This window comes from Lepidothrix coronata, unplaced genomic scaffold (assembly GCF_001604755.1).
Source record: "Lepidothrix coronata isolate B3197 unplaced genomic scaffold, Lepidothrix_coronata-1.0 Scaffold201, whole genome shotgun sequence".
Lineage (NCBI taxonomy): Eukaryota > Metazoa > Chordata > Aves > Passeriformes > Pipridae > Lepidothrix > Lepidothrix coronata.
The window spans coordinates 494094-517895 of record NW_016690381.1 but is presented as its reverse complement, the minus strand read 5'-3'; the positions used below and the strand labels follow the sequence as shown (position 1 = coordinate 517895).

Genomic DNA, 23802 nt, shown 5'->3' with positions numbered 1-23802 from the left:
GACTTTCCCACTGGTTAGTATCTTTTGAGCTCATAGGTTGTGTTAGGACAGTGCCTAGTCCTAACACAGCCCAGTTAGCCCAGCTATGTGTATAACGACCTCAAGGAGTTATGCTCCTGGTGAGCTTAATTCTCTGTGGATTTCACTTTAAACAGAAAAAAAAAGTATATATTTTACATTTTAAAAAGGTGCTTATCCAATCGAATGTTTTATGAAACAATTTTTCATAAATATTGGATTTGAGGAAATGCCTCTTCGGCAAATTTTCTTTGAATCTGTGGGTTACTCACATTTCACATTGTCTGGACTCGGTGCATTGTTTAGCTGCAATTTCTCCTTTCATTTTCCCATCTGTAATTGTGCTGTAGACCTTTTCCAGAATATTTCATTTCGGTGTGACTCATCCAGCTTCCTAAGACAAAGTGCAGCTTATTCAAACTATTCTAAATCTATTTATCCAGGCAAATATTTGGACATGTAAAACAGTAGTAAAGTGCTATGACGCCTATCAGGGCAGCAGAGCACACAAAATCTGTGCTATTGGAAGTCACTCCCTGGTGTGCTTTATCTGGAGGTATTCATTGGCAAAGAGCAGTGCAGGAATTTGATTCATACCCAGACCCAGGCAGTGAGTGAAAGCTTTGGGTGTGTTTGAGCTCCATTTTCTCAGCACCAAATTTAGTTTGCACAGGCTCAGTGCTTTATCAGAGATGCCTCAGCTCCAAGGGGCTCTGAGGTTTGGGGGCTGCGTGGAGATCTCTCCTCTGTGTCACTGGTTCAGTCTTTAAAAGCCAAGAGTTGTCATGAGCTGATGGCTGTGTAATGGATTCCTCAAAAGCAGCTGGTATCACTGTCAAATTTATCAGGTTCTCATGTTTTATCTGGGATAGATTGGGTATCTGAACCTCACCCTCGAGGATTTCCCAGGCAGCTGCTGCCTGGCTTTGCTCCTCGGCGTGACTGAAAAGCCCTTAGAGCGGGTGCTGGCACCGAGTGTGAGCCCTCCCTGCAGCAGGGCAGGCATCGTGCCAGCAGGGGAAACGTCTGGGGAGAAATGGTGAGGATTTCTGGACTGCTCAGAAAATCCACTTTAAGTTTTCTGCAAGTCCAGTTCGATGGGGTTTGGCAATTTCACGTTCTCATCATGGAAGAGACTTCAAGAGAGACTCCTCCTGTCCCCAGATTAAACTGCCCCCCCCCTTTTTTTTTTTTTGGTGGAATCTTGTTCTCTGAATTGTTTAGAGAGGCTACTAGAGCCCATGTGGGGTGATGGGAGGTATAAATTGCCATATATGTGGTTAGTAATTTGGCAACATTTCCCTGCAGCCAGGGCTACAGATGTGATAGACTGGTGTTTGTTCTCCTTTTTATTTTGGCTTGCTTTAAACTTTTGGCTGCCTGAATTAATGCATTTCCTATTGATTCTCTAATGAAGACAGAGGCCTGAATTCATATGTTGCTTTTTTTATTTGCATTTTTACTACAGTCAGTCTCATTTCCTCGTTGCTGAAGGCCATCAGTGAAGAGCTGGATGACTTGTCTGTGGTTCTGCTTTTTGTAGTTTTCCAAAGCTCTATACATAATAAATGAGGCACCCTTTTTTGCTTCTGCAATTAACTAATCCACAATGTAAAAGGAGCAGTAGAATTGATTGAATACGTCAAGTTTTAAGCCTTAAGAAAAAAAATGCAACAAAATAATGAAACACTTCCATGGCGGTGATTTTCAAAATTGTTGTCCTTGTTCTTACAGAGATTTAGCCATGAAATTAGGATGAATAACAGATTTTGCCACCATGTCCCCCTCCAGTCAATCCTGACCTGTGCTTGAAATGAACTTTTGATGTGACACCTTCATCTCTGCAGCAGACAGGGCTTCATCTTTCTGTTTGTCCCACCTACAGACAACTCTTCTCTGCTTTCTTTAGGGTGAGTAGTCCAGCAGCAAACCAGCAGACAAGTTGCCTGGCATGGATAGCTTGGCTGTAGCAGTTCCATGGCCTGTGATTTTTTCCTTTATGGAGGCATCTCAGTCTTGTTGCTTTACCTTCCTTCCCTGAACAAGGAAGACTGAAGCAAAGGAAGGCTGAAGGACGTTTCTCAGCAATGTCTCTGAAGTTGCTGACTGGCACTGAGTCATGATAGTCACTCAAATCCACATTAAGCTGCATTTCAACAAGAAAGCATTTGAGCTCAGTCTGACCTATTTTCTGAAATAAGAATTTGAAAGTCCTCTCTTGCATAATGGGCTGTGTTGGCACAGCATCATGAAAGCAAAGTTGGATCCTGTGTTCCCTCTGTACCAGCAAAGTACTCCTCGGTCAAACTACTTCTGCTAAACTAAAACCCATTTTCTTTAAAATATGTTTGTCATTTATATGGTTAAAATAGTTTCCTTCCCTGTGATATTGTACCTATGAACTTCCCTTTTTTTTGTACAGAGAGCCACGGGCCATTTATCGTGCACTTCTTGCTCTCAGGTAATTCTGTTGTGGCTGACACGAATTCCTTTTGCAGTTCTGCTTTGCACAGTTCTGCTAGGGAGGCACTCTGCTCACACCCTCCAGCGTGCAGAACTCCTTGAAACCAACCCTTGCAGGAGGGAAAGCCTGGATGGGAAGAACGATGTTCACACCAGAATGATGTTGCACATTCCTTTTTTCACAGGAGCCCTTCAGTGGATGCTGCCTCTCACCTCAGCTCCTCCAAGGGGGAAGTTCCCCTCCAGGATTAGGTGCTGGAGGCAGGTCCTTTAGCGCTCCTGCACACTGGGCAGGCTGAATGGATGGGACAGGGGATTTTATATTTCTGTAAAAGGAGCTTATTTAAGTTCATATTGGCAAAATACACAATAGTAACTGCACTACCTGCAGTTATTTCTCTGCAACATCCCTCCACCAAGTGCTGGAATTTCCTCCAAACAGAAGAAGAGCGTTGGCAGTTCCAGCTCTGTGTAATTGTTTCCCAGCATCCAAGTACACCTACAAAACATTGCCTGCAGCACAACACTGGAGATGATTAAAAGAATGTTTTTTTTTTTTGCAAGGATAAAAGATTTTATAGCTCTTTGGTAAATGTAAAAATATTAATTGAATGAAGTATTAATTGTCAGTAGAAGAACAAATGTAGCTTAAGAAGTATGTAAAGATGTTGGAATTTACAAATGAGCTGGTAATGTAGGAAGTATAAAACACTAAAAATACTTAATTAAAACATACACATTTGAAGAGGAAAAGAATCAGTAATTTCAAGTAGTCTTCATTTTAATAGATATTTCCTGAACTTCACTGAGCCTGATTGTTTCATGTTGCAAATAATTCGTGTTCACCCTATTTTTTTATTTATTAAGCAATGCCATTTTTGCTGCTTGTTTGCCTCTCTCAGAACCTTCTTTCTAATATCAAGTGAAGAGCAGCTTCCACGGAAAGTGTGTATAGAATTTGGGGATCATTTCACACCTCTGAATGTGATGGACGTTACAGTAAGGACTAAACACATTCTGGTGATCAAACCCAAAGTAGGAAACAACTACTCAGGGAAAGTGAAGGTGAGTTTTGCTTGGTTGTGACAATGAAAACTGGCCAATTACTTCAGCATTTAACAGCTCGGGAGGTTAGGACAAAAGTCACAGTAATTTTTTCCTCTGGACTGCCCTGGGTTAATCCCTTGGTGCACTGTGGCAGGTCTTCAGAGCCTTGACACTGCCCTGGCCCTGCTGGCCCTGCAGATGTAACACAGAGGGAGAGCTGCCCTCTCTAATCTCTGATGAGGAAAGCATTTATTTTTACTGGTAAGAGCGAGCTCTCTCTTAAACTGTCACAGCCTGGGTCAGGAAAGCTTTAGGTCCCGTTTCCTTGGGAGCTGCTTTGCCCCTCCTCTGGGGATTAGCTAGGCATTAGTCATGGCTTTGCTGGGACCTCTCTTTGCCCTTTCCAAATAAATGGCTTTGGAAGAGGAGGGCAGGGCTGTGAGTCTTGGAAGGGATGAGGCACCTTCTGGCCAAGCTCTGCTTGGGCTGGCTGATTTACAGAGCTGGGAGGAAGCTCTGGGGAGCCCATCTCCCACGGCTGAGCAGGAGGGCAGCTGATCTCATTTTGCCCTGGGACTGCTGGGTGATAGTGGGGCTGAGGCTTGGTCCCTGTGGAGGCTGTGTCAGAGGGGAGAACAGGCACAGCCTCATGTGCAGGGCAGAGAGACATTGTTCCCTCCATGCCATCTCATCAACTTGTTAGGAAGTATTCATTAAAAACCATCATGTTTGTTTTTATGCTCCTCTCCTCATTCTGAAACAAATGCCAGAAATCCTCCCTAGCCAGGAGAGGAAAAGGCCCTATTCCTTATCTTACAGCCAGTGGAGAAGGTCCGAGGGCTGTGGTCACCATCATCAGATGTGAACATCAGAGCAGCGCTGCTGGCAGGATGGGGGACCTTACCTGATCTCTTCCCATGGTGATGTCACTGCAGAAGGCCTGATGGACAGTGTGAGCAAAATCCTGCATGGTGAATTTTTCTGTACTTGTCAGCATGTTTTACTAATGAAAGAAGAACTTATATAAGATATGGAAACCAGTGGGAGTGTTTTGACACTGACTTAGAAAGACCAGGATTTCACCCCATGGTTCTTCAGTTACTTTTCTGAGTTTTTGCTGGGTTTTTTTCCCTGTTTTCACTGTCTTCTCCATGCACTTTTTTCATTTTGAACAGGAAATATTTGCTGCTGTCAGGCCCAGGGCAGCCAGGGACTCCTCCAAGGTACTCTGCCCATCAGAATGGTTTATTTCAGAGATGGGAAGTGCTGAGATACTTGGATAATGGAATCTCAAGGTATTTGTTCCCCTCTCTTTACCAGCATGTGCTGGGTTCCTGAGTTAGTCACGTGGAGCTGATGGATGTTTGGCTTTAATTCCTGTGCACATCTGTTTTTGAAAACTGCACTGGAACAGCCTCTACAATGGCAATGCCGTGTTTTGTTCTCAGAATAATTGAGGTTCTGGTGCCATTGCTCAGACCCAGGGCTGGGCTGACCTCTGCTTAGGGAGTGGGGATGAGGCTTCCACTGCCAGTCCATCTCCCATTTGGCCCTACACCTCTGGAAAAGGGGAGGGAGCATATTGAAAAGGAACAACACAATAACATCTTCCCAGTGACCTGCCATTACCCTCTGTGTCTTTGGTAGCTTAAAGCAATGTTGCACATGAACAAAGATCAGCAAATACTTTTCCAAAGGCAGTCAGAAACTGTTGTTCTTTATCAGCTCAGATCTTTGCTGCCTGGGGCTATCTGAATCATTCTTGCTAAAGTCTAAGGGTGATTTCCTTTCTCTCGCTATGAAAAGTTTACACTTAAAAGGCTCATGCATGAAGGACCAAAAGACATTTAGTTTGGCTGCAGAGTAAAATAGTTTAGTGTTTTCATTGCTTCATTACTTTGTGCTGGTTGTTACAAACCAGCTTCCTCACAGCTACTGCTGCTGCTGAAATCTGTGCTGGGTCCCTGCACATGACACGTGCTGCAAAGTGTTCAGTTTGCACCAATTGTTGCCTGTGCTGGAACAGCCAACATGCAAAAAAAAATATCTCTCTTCTCCAATTCACGTCTAAATTTGTGTTATGTGGGTGTTTGTCTGTATTTTCCTATTCTAGTGTCTCTGAAGACATCTGACAGGGCAAGAGGAAGCAGCAGGGATGCAAGAAGGAGAGGTGAGGGAGGCCGTGAGGAGGGATGAGATGCTTGGGGAGCATGGTCAGAGGCACAGCAAAGTAAACCTCAGAGAGGAAAGGGATGGAGAAATGGGTCCCTTTTTCTGACCCAGGCAAGGTGCATTCCTGGCATCCTGGTGCACTGGTTCTGTATGTCCCAGTCCTCCCTCCTCTGGTTATTCTGAATGTGTGTTGCCAGTGAGGGTTAAGTGTCACATTAACACAAGATTTGTAGAGAGAGATAAAACCTTTTATTAGACAGAGACATGGTCAAGGAAAAAAAAAAAAGGCATTTTATTGGGGTGTATAAGCCTGTCCTTGCTGTAAGCATCAGGCTCCAGGACATGGTTATCCTTCACATGGCAGCTCTGGGAGATTGACAGGTAACAACAGCAGCCAGGTTGGTAAAACTTTCTGCAGCTTTAGTGTCCATAGCATCTTGCTTGCTTTCCTTGAAAATGCTTTTCCTTAACTCTTCTTTTTCATTTCAGCCTTAAAATTGGTTGGAAAATTAGATTTTATTGATGGGAGAATTGCACGTAAGCCTTTGCTTTCAGAATTGCACATAAGCCTTTTCCTTCACCTGTGTTTTCAATGGAAATAAGTCTACTGCAACCACACTTCTTTTTCTGGTGGTTTGGGTCTTTTTGAATTGGTTATTCAGTGCAAACTGAAAAATAATAATAATTTCATTAAAGCTGAGGGTGTCCCTGAATATGTGCTTTTGTAGAAAATACCACTTTTCTTGGGGGGAGAAAAACATTTCACTGGAAAACTTCCAGCCTGTCTCGATTTGATTTTTGCTCTTTCTACATTTTGGCTCTGGTTCTCCATCAAATCATTTGGCTTTGTGTGTGCCCCCTTCCTCCCCATCTGCTGCACTCTAATGGGAAATAAATCTCCAAGCTCTTTTCTATTCCTTGCCATCCCATAGTCTTCTGCTCTCCCTGAGTCACTGAGATCATACATCTCCATTTATAAAACACTAAAAGTATCATTTATATTTTTTTTTCCCAGAATCCCTCTTGACCAGTGTCAGACACAGAAACACTGAGAAAATAAACCTCAAGGATAAAAAATATCCTTGTGGCTCTGTCTGCTGTAAGGATAAGATCCTTTTTCAATGAAGATGGATGCTCTGGCTTCCCTCCCTGCTCCAACCACTTTTTTGTCTCCCTCCCAAGCCAGTCTTGGGAGTGTTGGATGGGAGAGATGTTGTCTCTTGTGTGAGCAGTGCTGTGCTTTCCAGTCCAAACTTCTCCCTAGCAATTGGATCTGGGTAACTTGAGTTCCACACTCCAGGATATGCCTTGGACCGTGGCTTTCTTCTGCCCTGTTTTGTGTCAGCCTGGCAGGGACCCCTGAGTCAGGCTGGTGCTCTCCAGCAACCAGCAGGGTCAACATCATCCTGGATTCAGCAACATCCAGACATCCTGTTACCTACTGGGACCAGTGTGATCTGCTTAAGCCACCAGTTGATGTGCTCTGAGTTGCTGGAAAGCTTGGGTTCCTGATTGTTGAGGTGCTGAAGGTGCCCATACCTGAGCTAAGTGTTTAATGTAGGTTAGACCTTGGGCTGTGATGTCCTTCCTCTTCCCTGTGAGTGTGTCTCCTGTTGGCACATTCCATGGAAGCCATGTCAGCTTGTGATGGGGCATGCCAGGGTCACAGGGAACAGCTCTCCTGTGAGGAGAGGCTGAGAGAATTTGGATTGTTCAGCCTGGAGAAGAGAAGGCTCTGAGGTGACCTTTGGTACCTGAAGGAGCTCCAAGAGAGCTGGAGAGGGACTTTTGTCAATGGCATGGAGTGACAGACAAGGGGGAAAGGCTTCAAACTGACAGAAAGCAGGGTTAGGTTGGATATTGGGAAGAAATTCTTCCCTGTGTGGGTGGTGAGGCCCTGGCACAGGTTGCCCAGAGAAGCTGTGGCTGCCCCTGGATCCCTGGAAGTGTCCAAGGCCATGTTGGATGGGGCTTGGAGCAATTCGGTCTAGTGGAAGGTGTCCCTGCCCGTGGCACGGGGTGGAACTGGAAGATCTTTAAGGCCCCTTCCAACCCAAACCATTCTATGAACCAGACCCAGTTTCAGTGTCCAGCACAGCCTGGGGGAGTCAGGGAGCTGTCAGCATCCAAAGGCTGCTGAGAGATCCTTCCTCTAAGGAAAGGCACCACAACTTTCAGAGCTACCATTTGGCAGCACCCACTCTCCTGGCATTCCAGTGGATCTGGTTCATTTTCACCTGTCCCAAGCACATCCAGCTGCTACCAGAGGCACTGAGCTGCACTGAAGTGCAAAGGCAAAGGGAAGAAAGCATTCCATTCCTATCAGGTAGGTGAAAATTTGGGTTTCCTCCTGCTCTCTCCTGCCTCCTGGAGAACAGACTGTATGTAGAAGGTGACCTTTTGTCTCCTTCCTCCCCACCCCAGCCGAGGGCGATTAGGCTGACACATCTGATGACAGATAGATACCAGCATGAGCAAATTGTGCTTGAACTTGCTCCAGAGAAAATTGTTCCAGGGCAGGCACAGGCTGGGGCTGCATTAGGGAGAGCACAGATCACAGGCAAATGTTTGTGTCATTTGCAAACACCACTGCGAGGGGACGTGGATGAACAGATGAGCATTTTGAACTCTAAATGCTACAGGAGAGAACATGAAATAGTGCTCTGTGTTTGACTTTTGAAGGCTACTCTTTGGGGGAAGTCTGGATGAAATCAGATCAATCCCTACCACCTGGATTTTTTTTTTCCTTTCATCTTCTGTTTTACATTTTTAAATCTTTGTTTCTAAAGTTGACTTCTTGCTTGTTTGGTTTTGATGGGTTTTTTATTTGTCCCACAAGAAATTTCTGAATTCTTGATATTCACCAAAATTTTAGTTAATGCATATGCTGAATCTTCATAGTATGAGTGGAAATTAGGAAGGATAGATATGGAAGAATTTTAAAGGTGTAGAAACTGTTTGTGAAAATAAAACTCTGATCACAAGTCCCACATGCAAAAAAAAAAAAAAATTAAATGCAAGAACTTTGAAAGCATATCCTTGCCTGTCCAAATAGCATTTCCAGGCTAACCTGCAGGAAAGCCCCAGTAACTCATTAACTCACCAGAATTTAATGAAGAACTGTGTGTTCTGGTCACATCCATCATTCTGCTACTCTGGTCTGAACAAATTCAGTGTCTTGTGAGGATGCACAAACCTGAACCCTGCAGAGTCTGCTCTCAGGGCAGTGGAAATTTCCTTCCTGGCATCTTATTTGAAGACATAAAGAATATTTTGGAATTAAATGAGTACCATACTGACGGTCTCCCAGTCATGCCAACACCGTGCCTCTCCATCCTTTGACCTCAGAAAGGCAACCACAGTCCAGATGACAGCTCTGTCCCCGAGGCTGCAGACAGAACACTGGAAATACCTGACTTCTCCACGATAAGTTTGGCAAACCAGGTAATTGCATGCCAGTCCCGCAGGTTTCATTAGTCTGTCTGTGTCCATGGCAGGCTGATCCTGCCTCTCTCCTCAGCAGTGGCTGCACTCCAGCACCATCCATCTCTCGCTGTCCCCTTGGCTGCAGAGCCCAGGGTTTTAATAGACGTGGCCTCAACAGGTTCAACAGGTGCCTGGTGGAAGGAGCAAAGCTGCATCTCTGAGCATCCTGGACAGCTCTGAACATCCTGGAGGATGGATGGGCATTTGGCAGCCTCAGAAATTATTGTCTTTCAGAGGATGGAGGGGTCTTGTGTTGCCACAAGGAGAGAGACAGATCATTAATGTGGTACGTGCTTGATCCCAAAATATTCCTCGTGCCTTAAAATAAGATGCCTGGAAGGAAGTTCCCTTCCTGCAGCCCCCCCCGGTGTCGCTGCAGCAGCTCCAGCTGCTCACAGCACCCTCAGCCAGGTCACCCCAGGGTGGTGTGGGCTCACCCCCATCCCCTTGGGTGGGTGGGAGGCAGGATTTCAGTGCCTGTGGCAGCCTGGCCCTGGGGAGGGGAGCTCTGACGGTGATGTGGGAGGACTTGTTTTATTTGCAACAGCCCAGGATTGCCATTGTTGAGATGGTCCCAGCCACTGCTTGTTCCCAGTGCCCAGAGAGCAGCCTGGAGCCTGTGCCAGCAGCCTGGGCAGCTGTGTTGGAGACAGCAAAATGCCCAGAAATGTATGTTATGGCTGGGAAGGTTTGTGTGTAGGCCTTGTCCCACTGATGGGCTGTTATGGGAAATAACACCTTGATGTTGAAAGCCTTAAACGCTCCTCAGGCATTTTGACAGTGCTGCATGGCTTCTCCTTAGGCTGCTGAAGCAACATTTGCTTTCAGCTCATAAACCCCAATTTATTTGGTATTGGTTTGTTTTCTTTGGGCATTGATGCTGTTGTGGAAAAACAACCCATCCTCCTGGAGTGCCTTAGTGGGCTGCAGGAAAGTCTCCTGTTGTTTCATGGTGTCTTCAAGGTCTTTCCTGGATGCATCCTACCTCTGGAACCAGGTTCTTGCCTGGTGTTTGTGCATTCAGTGTCCTGGGGGGTCTGGGCTGGGGCAGAGGAAGGGTTTCAAATGGCTTATGAGTTCTATGGCAGCTGCAAACAGCTTATGGAAGATGGTGGTGAGACAATATCCTGTAGTTTAGTTCACTTCTGCCTTCTCAAACTCCAGCTTACATTTAAAACCAATCTAACAGCTCATCCAAACAAGTATCCAGCCTCTTGCCTTTGTTCCTTCCACCCCTTCTTGTTCATCTCATTTCATCCTCCCTCACCTGTTTTCTCTGCACCTGGCTCTGAGCTGCTCCAGGCCATGATGAGCCACCACACATTCCTGTCAGCAATTTCAAAGGATTTTTTGGATGCCAGTGCTTTTGGGGTGCTTTTCTCCAAAAATACCTTTGCTCCAGTAGGAGTCCTGTGAGTTGGGAGGCACTGGTGACATTTTCAAAAGGACCTGTGTAGTGTAGGAGCTCAATGAACAGCAGTAAAGAGATGTGCCTTGATCCCTTATATGGTATTTAAAATCACTGCCTGCTGTCTTGATGCAATCCAGGCAGATGATTAAACATCTATATATGAGGATTTGCATTTATCTTCTGCAGTCCAAAGCAGAAAATGATCTGTTTGTGGAGACAGTGAGGTTGCTGTGTTTGTGGTTGCTGAATGAGTTTTCTGTTGGATTGGAAATGTAGTTTGGTGAGAAGTACTCAGGGAATAGAGATTTGGGGTGGAGTAAAAGTGTGGTTTTCCATCTGTTTGATCAGAAGATCAACATGAGTGTTTTCAGGAAATAACTTTCCTTCCCAGAAGAAGCAAAACTTTGAAGCAGATTCTAAAAGCCATGGTTTCTTTCCAGAACTGCCGCGGACCAAGCTGTAGACCAGGGGTTGTGTGAATGTGAAGCTTCTCTAGAATTGCTGTATGACTGACTAAACTAGCTAAAACCCTCTCCCTGGAGGCAATGACACTCCACTGATGAACCACAGCACTGAAGGTTGTGAGCCAGGGAGAGGGTTGCTGGGATGTCTGAACAGGTGGAGCAGAGGACGGTTAGAAACCATCCAGTTATGGGAAATCTGAGTCATGAAATCCATTGGATAAATTTAAATACATTATTCTAGCTTGGAGGAGGAGACCATCTGGGTAAGTAGAAGGATGTGTGTCTTGCTGAGGGGAGAGTTATTTCAAATGACAAAAGAACTGTCCTGAGCCTGAAAGATCTGCCAGACCCAAGATAAAAAAAACAGCTTAGAATGACACTGATTCAATGTTTGCATATCAAGAATCCAGCTAAGGGGTATAATGTTAAAGTATTTTTAAAAGACTTCTGCTGGTATTCACCAGCTGTATAAAGCAGGAAGTCCAGGAACTTTCATCAGAACTTCATATTATAATATCCCTTTTAGAGATTTTTAAAGAAATCTTGTATTTGAACTCCAAATTCCACGATGGCCCTGCTTTAAACAAAAAGCTGGGAATGAAACAGGAGGATCTCCCTTCAGCCATATTGCAGTGGGCTCAGACAGGCTGGTGAGACAACCTGGCTTTTAACTTGGTTTTGAGAGCTAAGGCTCTGGTTTGCCACTTGGCTCATCCCTGAGGGTCAGGGTGAGTGGCTGGGTAGCCAGGTGGCCTCCTGGTGAATGTCCCCCATCTGTGTTTGCCCAGGACCTGCTGCCACAGGACACAGAGCACACACAGCCTGGTGTTCTGGCTCTGCCTCCTGGCACTCACACTGGCTTCCAGCAGCAGGTACCCTGTGTGCTGCACTGTGCTCAGGGAGACTCCAATCCAGCTCTATCCATTTTCACAAAGAGCAGGTCCTCATGGCAGAATGAGACACATCTGGAAAATGGGAGAGGCAGAAGGAGAGAGATGTGCTGGTTGACCCACGTAAGGATGGAAAGTAGGCTGAGTAGCTCATGATTTGCCCGACACTGAGCTGTGGTTGAGGCTGAGGAAATGTGAAGGAAACAAGCTGAAAACAATGGCTCAATCCCTCTGGTCATGCTGATGGACTGATCATCTCCTGTCATCCTGTCAGGAATGACCTGCAGAGCTTGCTGGCACCACCACTTCTGGAAATCCTGGGACAACAGCAGCCCCCAGAGATCTGCCCCTGTGCCAAGCATGGAGCAGAGACTGCCAAGGTCTGCAGGGGGGATCCAGGTCTGGTGCCATGGCAGAACAGGACTTGCAAAAAACAACCATGCAGGTACTGCTGCAAAGGCCCCTGGGGCTTCCTCTCCACCCTTGCTTTAGGCAGCCATGATAATTCTGAGTTTTATTATATTTTTTACAAGCATAGATCTCAAAACCCTATGGTACAGACTCATCATTACCATCTTACAGATGGGGTTGCTGAAGCATAAAGAAGGGAAATGACTTCCCTGGAACCATTAACTGGGCAAATGACAGGGCTAAAAATAGAGACCAACCTTTCATACAACACAACTGCCATTCCCATCTCAGAGAAGAGATGCCAAGGAAGTTGGTTAAAGCAGTAACAACTATTTAACCCATGCAGAACCTCGATGCTCTTGGTAAGATGTTTTCATGAGATGCTCCACCAAAAACACTCCAACGAGCCAACACTTTTTTGGAGAAAAAATGGTTGACAGAAAGGACAGCAAGCCACATATGGCTGTAGTGCATGTCAGTCACACAAACCCTAATGTGTTCAGAAGTTCCAAATGCCTTTTAAAGCTAATGGTCTGTGCACTAATAGCTCCTGGCCCTGGCATCCAGGCTGGCAGCTGGTGCCCCTAATTGGTAGCCCCGAGGACGAGCACGTGGGCAGGCAACTGGATTTCAGGAGCAGCAAATGGATTGGGATCCCTGCCTTGCTAATTCCATCCTTCAGCATGGTCTTTAATCAAGATGAAAAGTCAAAAGACCGCGAGGGGGTAACGAACAGCAGCTCTGCCCGGTTACCGGCGTCCAGCTCACTCAGACCTGACAGGCATTGCCAGGAACAGCCAGGACAGCAACAGCTCATCAAACTGCCTGAGCTGCAGCTGTTCTTCTTCCCTGTGGTGCCTGCTGGACAAAGCTGGAAATAGCATCAGAGCATGACACGCCCGTCTCCGGCCTTTTTGGGGATGCAGCGTCAATTATTTGAGGGGTGGATGTCAAGTCGTATAAAAGCTTCCAAACACCTCCAGCTAAGCCCAGCAGAAGCAAACAGCCTGTCTGACATGGGCTTGTAACACCTACTAGTGATGGCATTAGCACCCCTCCTCCTTTTCTCCATCCTGGTCTCTGCCTGGTGGAGTGTGGAGGAGAATCACCCTGTAAGGCAGGGCCAGGGCAGAGAGAGCAAGAGCACTGAAATGGCTGAGGAAGGTTGTCAGGGAGCTGAAGCCGTTCAAGGAGGTGTCATGTATTGGTGAAGGCAGTGTGGAGTGATCCAGCCTGCAGCCAGAGGATGGCTTGAAAGCTGGTGTGTTGCCTCAGCTTAACAGAGCAATGGGTACCACCTGTTTCTGTGACAAGGCATCCTCTGGTGTCTGTTTTTAACACAACAGTTAAAGTTTCAATGTTCCCTGAGAAGACTAACACAATTAAAGTTAACCCATTCCAACACCCTTCGCCTCTGTCCCCTCAAGAGCTGGGCTGGCTCAGACATGGGAGTTGCAAAGTTCCTGCAGCTGCTGAGAATCTCCTGCTGATGCTCTGCACCTATCTAGCACCAGCTCCAGTCTCCTGGATGAATTGGGATAATTTCAGATTGCAATCTTTTGGGGAGACTCCTCCTGCCTTGCTGACTGAGGTTCTGCATTCCCCAGTTCCTGTCAGATCTCAGAACTCCTGTTATCTTCCCAGTAGCTTCTACTTATTTGTTCCAGATTGTACAGTGTAGACTGGAATGTCACAGTGAGATGCAGAAAGAGATCAGCAGCTCTAAGCATACTCATCATTAACCTTCCCACCATTCTCCAGAAATATCCTTCCCCACTCGGCTTGTGACTGAGTCTGAACCTTGCTCCAGATGGCAGTGGGCTGAGGAGAGGAAATTTTCCTGCAGTCAGAGCTCAGAGATACACAAAAGAGGGAAATTGTGAAATTGCAATGACAGGGTTGTTTGGGTAGCTTGTGATGTTCTGGCTTTAGAGAAATCCATGCCTAATGTGCCTGCATGGCAAGGTAAACTAAAGACCATATAATTCTATTTAAGCTTAACACAACGGGAAGAAACCCATGTCTCCCTGACTCCTGGCTGTCTGCAGGCATTACAGCTGGTTTCTACATGTGCTGCTCAGTCACTCCATGTTAAAGAGCTTAGGATAAAGAATTTCTGGGATTTGGTTACTACAGGGCTTAAAGGCCTGGCTCTGCCAGACTCACTTTCTTTGGATGACCAGGCACAGTGTGATCATTCAGGATTCATGGAGGGGAGTGTCTCCATGGTCCTTGCACCACCCCATCCTTTCTCCCTGCTCCCCTGCTGCTGTAAAGATGAATTTTCCTGCTTCTTTTTTGCTGGTTGTCACAAAGCTGAGCCTGAGATGAGGGAGGAAACCCCTCCCAGAAGCCAGGCTGGAGCTGTGAACGGAGTTTGTTTCATGCAGTGACAGGATAAGAACCTGGGATTTGGAGAGCTGGAGTGAACTGCTTGTTAGGCAAGACAGGCACAAGGGGCTGGTGCCTTACAGAGCTGGAGGCTCAACAAGGACTAAGGAAGCAGTTCCCAACACTGTGAGATGTGGTGCTGCATTTCTCTATCATGATCTGGGTGTCCCATAGGAGAGGCTGAATTCCTTGGAGCTGGTGGACACCAGGCACACCTTGAACTCTCTCCAACCTCTACTTCTCCTCTCTTCATTTCTCCTGTTACTTCTCATCCACTGCATTTGTCACTGCATTTTGTCTCCCCACCTTCCTGCTTTTTCTCCTGATCTTTGCAGTCCTGTTTCCAAGCCTGGAACATTCAGGAATATTTGAGCTCAGCAAATATTTTCTCTTTTGTTCTGTGTGGGACTTCTTAAAAGGTTAGCTGTGTTTTAATGCAGCATCATGAGTAGCAGTGTGTTAAAGTTAGAGCATCGCATATTAAACATGCAAACAGATACTTTTCACAAAAGCTGCCTCATCTTTCGCTGTATATTAATAATGCAGGGAGTTCTAGATCATCTGTCCCTGTCAGTGCTGCTGCATTTTGATACACTCACAAGGACTGGCTGTTAGAGAGCAAAATACACGAGGATGTTCCCTGACCTTTTCTCTCCTCTGCACCTGTAAATTACAGAGATCCTGTACAGGCAACCCAGACTGCATCCTGACAGCAATATTTTGGTAATGTCCACGTGGGGAGTCTGGATATAACCTAGTATGGAGTGAATGCTATTCTGAAAGGTTATGTTAGTGCAGACCTCGGTGATCCCCTGAATTACTTATAGGATCCTCTTCTGTGCCAAACAGTGAAACCTAATTCCCATTCACACTTCTGATCTCTGTCTCACATCCCTGCAGGCATCCAGCACTGGACACAGTCCTACCTGGAAAACTGTAGGACAGTAGAAAGGAGGCAGCAGCGAACTGGGGAGTTTATTTAGTCCCTGAGGTTGCAGTGGGCTTCCACAGGACGATGTAGATTTTGGAAGCCTGGCTCTGTGAAGTGGTGTATGTCTCCCATAACAACACTTTTTGTTGAAAAGGTAGGAAGGAGCTGCACTTCTGAGCTCCAAAAGTGGGCAGAGGCTGCACAGATGGGGTGGGTTGGCAGCCTACAGCTCCCAGCTACTGCTGAGACCCCCCCAGGGAGGGTGTCTGTCCTGTCTCTACAGGAGTGACTCAGGCCCTAAGAACTTGGGCACTCTCCCTATGCCCTGCAATGTGTTTTCCTTCATGAAATTCAGCTCTCCTCATTTGGGTACCTGCAGGTGGCAGGACTGAAGTGGATGTGGCACCCCTTTTCACCATCATCCACGCTAACAGGGCTGGCCTTGGTCACTGTTTGCAGGCTAACAGTGTGGAAAGGTGGGGTCCCAGGGTCTCCCCTCCTGCTGGCAGGCACAGCTACCACCTGCCTGTGTGGGCAAACACTGGCAGCTGCCGTTGAAATGCTCAGCTTCCCTTGCTCCAAAAGCCCCAGTGTTATTCCAAATGCCACAGTGACAAACACTCCTCCTTTGGCCTCTGTTATATTCCCGGAGTCCACGGTGGCAGCAGGAGCTCAGCTCAGGGAGGGGTTTTCCCTCGTTCCCAGCTGGAGCTGTGCCCAGCCTGTGTGGGGTGAGCAGGAGGAGAGCCGTGTCCCCAGGGGGCAGCTCATGGGAGAGGTGACATTGCTGGAGAAATGCCCAGCACCCATGGGCAGAGTCACAGCCAGGGCACCAGGAGCCAGACCCCCAGCAACAGCCTGGGTGGGGCGAGGGGTGACTTTCTGCAGGGAAACACTCTCTGGAACAACCAGGACAAGGACTGAGTCTCCCAGAGCCCTCCCAGGCACTGGCACATTGTAGCCCCCAGACTGATGTAATTAATGAGACATCCTGCTTTATGTAATAACGTGTTTTGTGTGAGTCACCCTAATGAACAAAAACAATACGATGTGCCGCCTAATGGGACTCCTGGTCTTTATGTCCCAGTGCTTGCTATGAATTATTTAAGACATCTGGAGGGATTTGTGAGTAATGAAATCTCTGCTGATTCTGTCTCACCTCAGATGGCCTCAAAGGTCTGGTTCAGCAGCTTTGGTTCTGTTTCAGACTCGCCCTTCACCTGCACGATGTGCAGCTTGAAAAGTTCCCCACGTTCTTGTCCTCTACTTTCACTTAGCTCTTGGCTGTGTTTCCCTTGCCCTTCCTCAGCTTAAAAAATAAGATATGCCTTTCCATGTCCCATGTCTGCCTTGGGTGAGCTAAATCTAGGTCTGTCGAAAGGAAGGGGATCTCATCCAGGGCAGTGTGTGCAAGGTGTGCTTAAACACTGTCTAATATTCAACCTCTTGGGTCTCACGACCCCTCTTCCTTGCAGGTGAGATCCTCAGAGCCAGAGAACCACAGCAGTCAGAGCTCTGAGTGCCCTTTGCTTTGATCTTGGCCAAACTTCAGACAGCCAAAGGTACCTGGAGATCCTTTGAAAACATGGATATAAAGTCTGTCATGGATAAGCCAATATGTGTCAGCCAAACCCATCAGCAGGCTCAAGGTAGGAAAAGTGGATGGGATGTACCAGCTACTAAACAGATTACATGATCTGTTGTAAATCAGAGGTTTGGTGGGTCTATGGTTGGTGCTTCTGTTGCAATAAAAATGTTTGTTGAAGGAAAAAAAAAAAGATGAAGAGAGGAGGAAGTACAGGACTTAGTGGTTTTGGTGTTCAAAGGAATGAGCAGATAAAGCATCTTCATGAAGGAGGAGGCTGGCAACCACGTTAATGGTAGAGGTTTTTGTTTAATTTTTGTTTTGTTTGGGGTTTTATTATTACAAAAAAAACCCAACAAACCAACAAAATGAACAAACAAACAAAAAAACCAAAACGAAATTCCCATTCACTTATTCACTTTTTCACCCTTCGCATGGAGGTTGCATTGCACTCCTAGAATTTGAGGCTGTGTAAACACATTCTGCAGCCTTGGAACGAAGAGCCTGAAGAGAACGTTGGGAAGATTAAAGATTGCTTCCAGAGGATGGATGTGAGCAGACAGCTGGGATTTCCCAGGGCTGGGAGCTGGTGCAGAGCCTCAGCACTTTGTAGCAGCTCTGGATCTGCCGCTGCCAATGGCCAAAGGGAACAAACCCAAACATCTGCCACCCATGGCTTCTGACCAGAGAGGGGCAATCCTCCTCACTCCAGAGATGAGAGGCTGATGCAAAGCACTTTGTGCCCTGCTTTTGCTGACATGAGAAGGGCACAGATGTGAGGGAAGTGTTTCTCTTTTTAGGAGCCTGCCCAAGTTTACAAGCCCACAACAGAGCAATGGAGAGGGAACGAGTCTCCTTTGAAGGAAGTCAGTTTAGAGGTTTTTGTGGAAGCCAAAGTGAGAGTGGGTGTTGCAGTGGTGCCATGAGTGGGGTGCTGACACAAACTGCAGTGCCACTGGACACAAATGCCCTGAGCTCTTGGCCCTTTCTCTCATTGGGTGCACGTTGCCTAATCCTAAAATATCTAACCTGTCATGCTCAGAAAAAGCAGTTTGGGGGGCAACCTTGAAACACCTGTCCTTAAAGAGCAGTGGCTGTTAGAAGTACACAAATTAAGCAGGTGTGGTGGGATATTTTTATCCCCTTTCCATGAGTAGGAGGATTTAAGAACACTTGAAAAACAGAAACAATATTAGTTTTAAGTACAACAATTTAAATAGCTCATAATTTTTCTACAGCCATCAGAGGTCAGATTTTTGTAGGGTCCAAACCTTTGTCTCGCATTTAAGGTCACAGAAAGGACTTTAAAGGAGGAGCCAAGGGGGTGTGAGTGGTCAAGGTGGGTGGTGGGAGCATGTCCTGGATGATGGCTTGGCCTTTGGTAGTGGTTATCTATCACTATTAGTTAAAGAAGTCTGAAGTGTTTTTAATTCCAGCAGAAGCCATATCAAGAAGGGTGGTAAAATCTACATCTCAGCTTTCCTGATGTTCCTGAGCCAGCACTGTAAAGGATTTAAAGAATGACTCCATACAAATGGTCTTAAACAGACATCCTCCTATGATCACCTTCTCACTCCTCCTCTCATCAAACAACCTTCAAGAAAATTAACCTATCCTTGCATGCATAGTTAAAAAGAATGCAAATAATCATGTTAACAAGATTTATGTTTATTCCTGGTATAAATTTCCCCACTAGGGAAGTTTGTCTTAATCTCTACAACAGACTGCAAATGCTTTGGCCCATAGATTGATGGGCTCTGTGAATTACCAGGCCTTAGTCAGAGGATGACTTGGCTCTGCTCCCCTGAAAGCAGTAGAAACATATGGGATATTATGGGAAGAAAATTTTCTTAAAAAAACTCCCAAGGCTCTGAGAACACCATGATTGCTAATTCTTCCCAAGATGCAAAGTTTAAAAACAATTAGATGGAGGCACAAACTGTGCTGGCAAATCCAACTCCATGTGCACAGTTTTTCTCTTTGCAATTGCAAATTGAACGGTGAGTTGAAACTCTCCCCTGTGGAAAAGGGGAAAGCACAAAGGCTTCTGCCCCTCTAAAATCTTGTTTGTCTCTGTGGTGCTTACAGAGCCCTCATTAACGAAGTATTTAAGCATGTTACAACCTAACTGCAGCCCAGGAGAGCAGCATTCATTTTGCAGGCACAAATTGGAGTTACAGGAGCTGTGTTAACACTTACCTTGGCTCAGCTGTCCTGGGAGCAGCCGCCTGCAGCATCCCAAAACTCCAACCTTATGGGCAGGCTGTGCTGCAACCCCATCTGCTGCTGTGGAAGGTAACAAGGATCCCTTGGAAAGATCCTTCTAAGATCCTTGGGCCATTTTATCTCCCCAGCCTCAGTCATTAGGAGACCCTTACACAGCAGATATGTGGGGGACAGGCACAGCCCTGGGGGCCCATCTGCCTGGGCAGAGACAAATATGTTCTTTCTGGGGGCTCTTAATCTTTCTCCATAACTATTTTTACACCCATTTTGTGCCTCTAAGTAACAGGGAGTAAAAGGATATAAAGTGACTTTAATATAATTGAGAATAAAGTCCTGTAGGTCCCAAGAGGTTTTAGCAAACTCATCAACATGTGCTAATTAGAGGTGCTAGTGTTTGTGTGTATGGATAATGCAGTTTCTGTAAAAAGATAATTTTCTATCAAAAAAAAATTAAATCAAATCAATGCATTTTGTCAAGAAGATTTAAGTGAAACATATCATTCCAGTCCAGTGGATCCAGATCGAACTATCTTGGCATATTAAGTCAAATCAAAACATGTCATTTGCAGTGAATTCAATCTCTCTTTGTGTTTGCAGAGCTGGTTCAGTGCCTGCAGGAGCTGTAGGTCAGATCTTGTGTGACATCCTACTGCTGCCTGAGAGTGTGGTGGCTCGTGTCCCTCCCCAGGCTTCGTCTGGCCAGGCAGAAGAGAGGGACAGACAGTCCCCCCAAGGATCTGGGAGATGGTGTGTGGTTTTTTGAAGGCTCAGGTGGAGGTAAAGCTGCTCAGCAAGGCAAAACTTTTTGATTTATGTAGGTAGAAATGTTTCTAAACAAAACACGTTCAGGTAATCAGATTTTCTGATGGATGGGAGCTCCAGTTTGCAATATTCTCTAACCACACTTGCCTATGACTCATACTTGATTTGCTTTTTCTTTAGGCAAAACTCCCTCTGTGCTACACCTTGCTGTGTTCTGGGCTGAACCAGCCCAGGCCAGACCAGGAGAGATGTGTTAGAACCCCCTTTTTTTTCCAAATCCCGAAATATTTTCAGATTCAGCCATATCTGAACTCCTTTCCTTTCTTCATCTCCTAATTTTCACGGGCACTTCTGCAGCTGTAGACTTGCACAGATACTTGAAACCACACCATTTACAGCACCACTAATAACAGGTGTCTGCCAGACTCAGAATGAGCAGTCTGTGTGCATCTTATGGACTGACAGTCAGATCTACCTCTGAGCTACCTTCTTTAAGTCCATGAAATCCTCTGGATCTCCGTGAATTTGCCTAAATATAAATCTGAAGCTCACTGTGCATGAATCAAGTTGAGCCAGTCCACCTAATTAAGCAAGGGCTTCTCCCACCCACAATGTTTGTGAACACTGGTCGTGTCCAAGTGAAATGACAACTGACTTTAATCCAAGCTCTGCCCCCTGTGAACAGCAAAGCTCCAAGGGCTGCTCACAGGTTCTGGTTCTGTTCCCCAACCATGGCATTAAAGCTGTGAGGGGTTGGGATGGCTGACAACCACTGGGTTTGCCTGAGCAAATGAGTGATGCTGACTTTCTCTCCCAGGCCCACTGGGTGCTGGGTGTGATTAAAGACAAGCCAAGAAGGACTGTGTGCTATTAATTCTATCGAGGAAATCTCCTGTGTTATTCATTAGATGTATGTGGCTTATTCTGGGGGGAGAGGAAATAGAAAAGCACCTTTGGTTGTGTTGTAACATCTGTGAGTACAGCTGGCTCTTTTTCTCTGTGTTCCACTTATTATGTGCAATTTGGATGTTTTCTTCTCCAAACTCAGATAAAAAAAAAAAAAAAAAACCAACACAGCTCTAAAGAGGAGAAACTTGCAGTGCTTGTTATTACCAGGGCAAAACTCCCACTCCTGTAGCAGAGACAGGAATGAGCAAGCTCTTGTTCAGCCTTGGCTGTAATATCTGCTGTTATTTGTCAGCCTGCACATAATCAGGTAATTTAATGTAATTCCTACGCTTTCAATCAGGTCTGGTGAGCAGCTGGCAGAACTCAAGCCTATAGATTTTGTCTAATGGCACAGTCTGATTCCAGACCCAAAGCTGGCTGACAGTGCTGTCTCTGTGTCCACAGCAGAGCCCAGCTCTGCTTCTGCCACTGCAGCCTGGGCTTGGGAATGGGGAGACTCCAGGCTGGGATGGGATCACCTCCATCCTGCAGGCAGCCTCACCTGGATGGAAATGAGATTAAACACCTTCTGCCTTGTTAAATGGCTTGAACTGTGTCTTGCTGAGGAGAAGGAGCAAATACAAGGGGATGAAGGAGCACAGATGTCTGGGTTTTGTATGAACTTTGCTCTATCTTGATTCCTAAGTTTGATCAAGAAATGTGATGCTCCATGTCTTATTTCTCCTGTCACTGAAAAGCAGCAACACGCCCCTTCCACACTGAAGAAGATGTAAAGCTTAACCCCCAAATGACCGTGAAATGGTTTAATGAAAAATAGTGAGGAAATTTGAAATGTTCATTATTGGGCAAGATTTGAGCATCCTTTTCCAGACAGCTGCTCCAAATTCAGGTTTTGCCTTTAAAACAGGGGAAGCCTTGTGTGTGTGCTGCCTGTGTGCAGAGAGGAAGGCAGACCAGCTCCCCTTGAGAAGTGTGGCTCCACCAGCCTCCTTGGGGAAGCACAGCCTGGCCCATCTGCTGCTCCAGAGCTGGGCTTTAATAGCTGGATCTCAGAACAGATGAGGTCTCCTTCCAACCCTGCCTGGCTCACTGCTGCCTGAATCCTCCTGTTTGCCCCTGGCTTTCCTCCTTGCCTGACTGGCGTGTCCAGCTCCAAGTTCAGGTGCCTGTCAGAGTGCCAGGCAGCAGCACACACATGTCTGTGTTTGCACACACTGCTGGGGCTTTCAGGGCTTCAGGCAATGCCGAGTCAGAAGGACTTGCTGCTCAGGGCTGTTTTATTAAGCAATAACTAAAGATGTGTAATATTTTTACGCCCTCTCCCAGGGGAGGGCAGGAGGTAGTTTCTTGGTGTGTTGCATCAACATTACTTTTCTGAGTTGCAAAACACCCCAAGAAACAACCTGAGAGTTACCTTGAAGAAGGAAAACCTGGATGTATCAATGTTGGACAAACATCAGTGACACCCCAGGAGAATTGCACTGTGCATGAGATTAATGCACAGAATGTGGAAAGTTTCAGTCTTTCCTCCCATTTCCTGGAGAATTTCTTTGTTTGGTGCTGTGGCAGCTCTGGAAACACAGCCACTGCCAGAGCACTGGTGCTTCTGGGGAGCAGGAGAAAGGGGAGAGGGGCTGGGGGCTTCTGAGCATTGCAGGGCTGTCCTGGAGGCAGCAGGGTCCTGCCCCACAGCAAGGCAGTGGTGGGACAAACAATTAATTACTCACGACCCTCCCTGAGGCAGGCTGGTCATTGCTCCAGCAAAGCTGTGCTGAGACACTTTGGGCCAAGCAGGAGTGTGTGAATGATTGAAGGTTTCTGCTCAATTAGGACTGAAAGAGGCTTAAAAGGCCTCCTTGAAGAACTCACAGCTCCTGCACAAGTGGTCATGGTTTCAGAGTGACTAGAGCTGACTAAGGAAAGGCACAGAGATACAGAGGCAGAAATAGATGTGCACATGTGCTCTGGGTGCTCGGGTGCTGTGATGACATTTGTGCAGGCACTCCCCAGGTGTCTGGCTGAACCAAGGCAGAAGGGGAGCTGTTCTCTGCACACGTGGCCTCTGAGCTTGTGGGCTTTGTGGGCAAACCTTAACCCAGGGAGAGGGAGAGATGCATTTTGCCTGGTGGGAAAAATGACAGAAACAAAAAGGGAGACAAGTGTGTTTCTCTGTTGCTTTTGTTGCACGTGCTCATGTTTTGACAGACGGTCCTTGTGCTCCCTGGTGCTGTCCTGACACGTGTGGTTGGAGGACTGGCAGTGACCAGAGCGCTCCACTAACACCTTTCTTCCCCCTCCCTCCTCCAGCTGTGGAGATGAGAGATTAATTCTCAGCTGTGATAGTCATTGTCTGCCTGTGCAGGTTCATCAGGTGCAACAGGGACTCAAGCTTGTCTGAACCTTGATGATAAGCTCTCCTTGTTAAAAGCCATTATATTTGCTACTAGCTGAGTATAATTCTGACTGACTACAGCAGTTCTCCTCTGCATGTAATTGAATTCATATTCATCATAAAGCAATGAAAAATAAATTGTATGTGTGTTTTTTTCCCCCTCATAAAGCAAGGCATGCTGCTGGCTCTGCCTTCCCTCTAATCTTCCCCTTTGCAAGGTATTGTAATGGAATTCATGGGAACA

At 46.4% G+C, this 23802-nt stretch overlaps 1 long non-coding RNA gene across 1 annotated transcript; it reads left to right on the top strand.

The window, feature by feature from the left end:
- Positions 1–5636: 5636 nt before the first annotated feature.
- Positions 5637–17327, top strand: LOC108505891. The gene is made up of 3 exons (XR_001877621.1): positions 5637–5698; positions 15654–15838; positions 17160–17327. It is a non-coding gene; the product is annotated as an uncharacterized LOC108505891 (long non-coding RNA).
- Positions 17328–23802: the final 6475 nt, after the last annotated feature.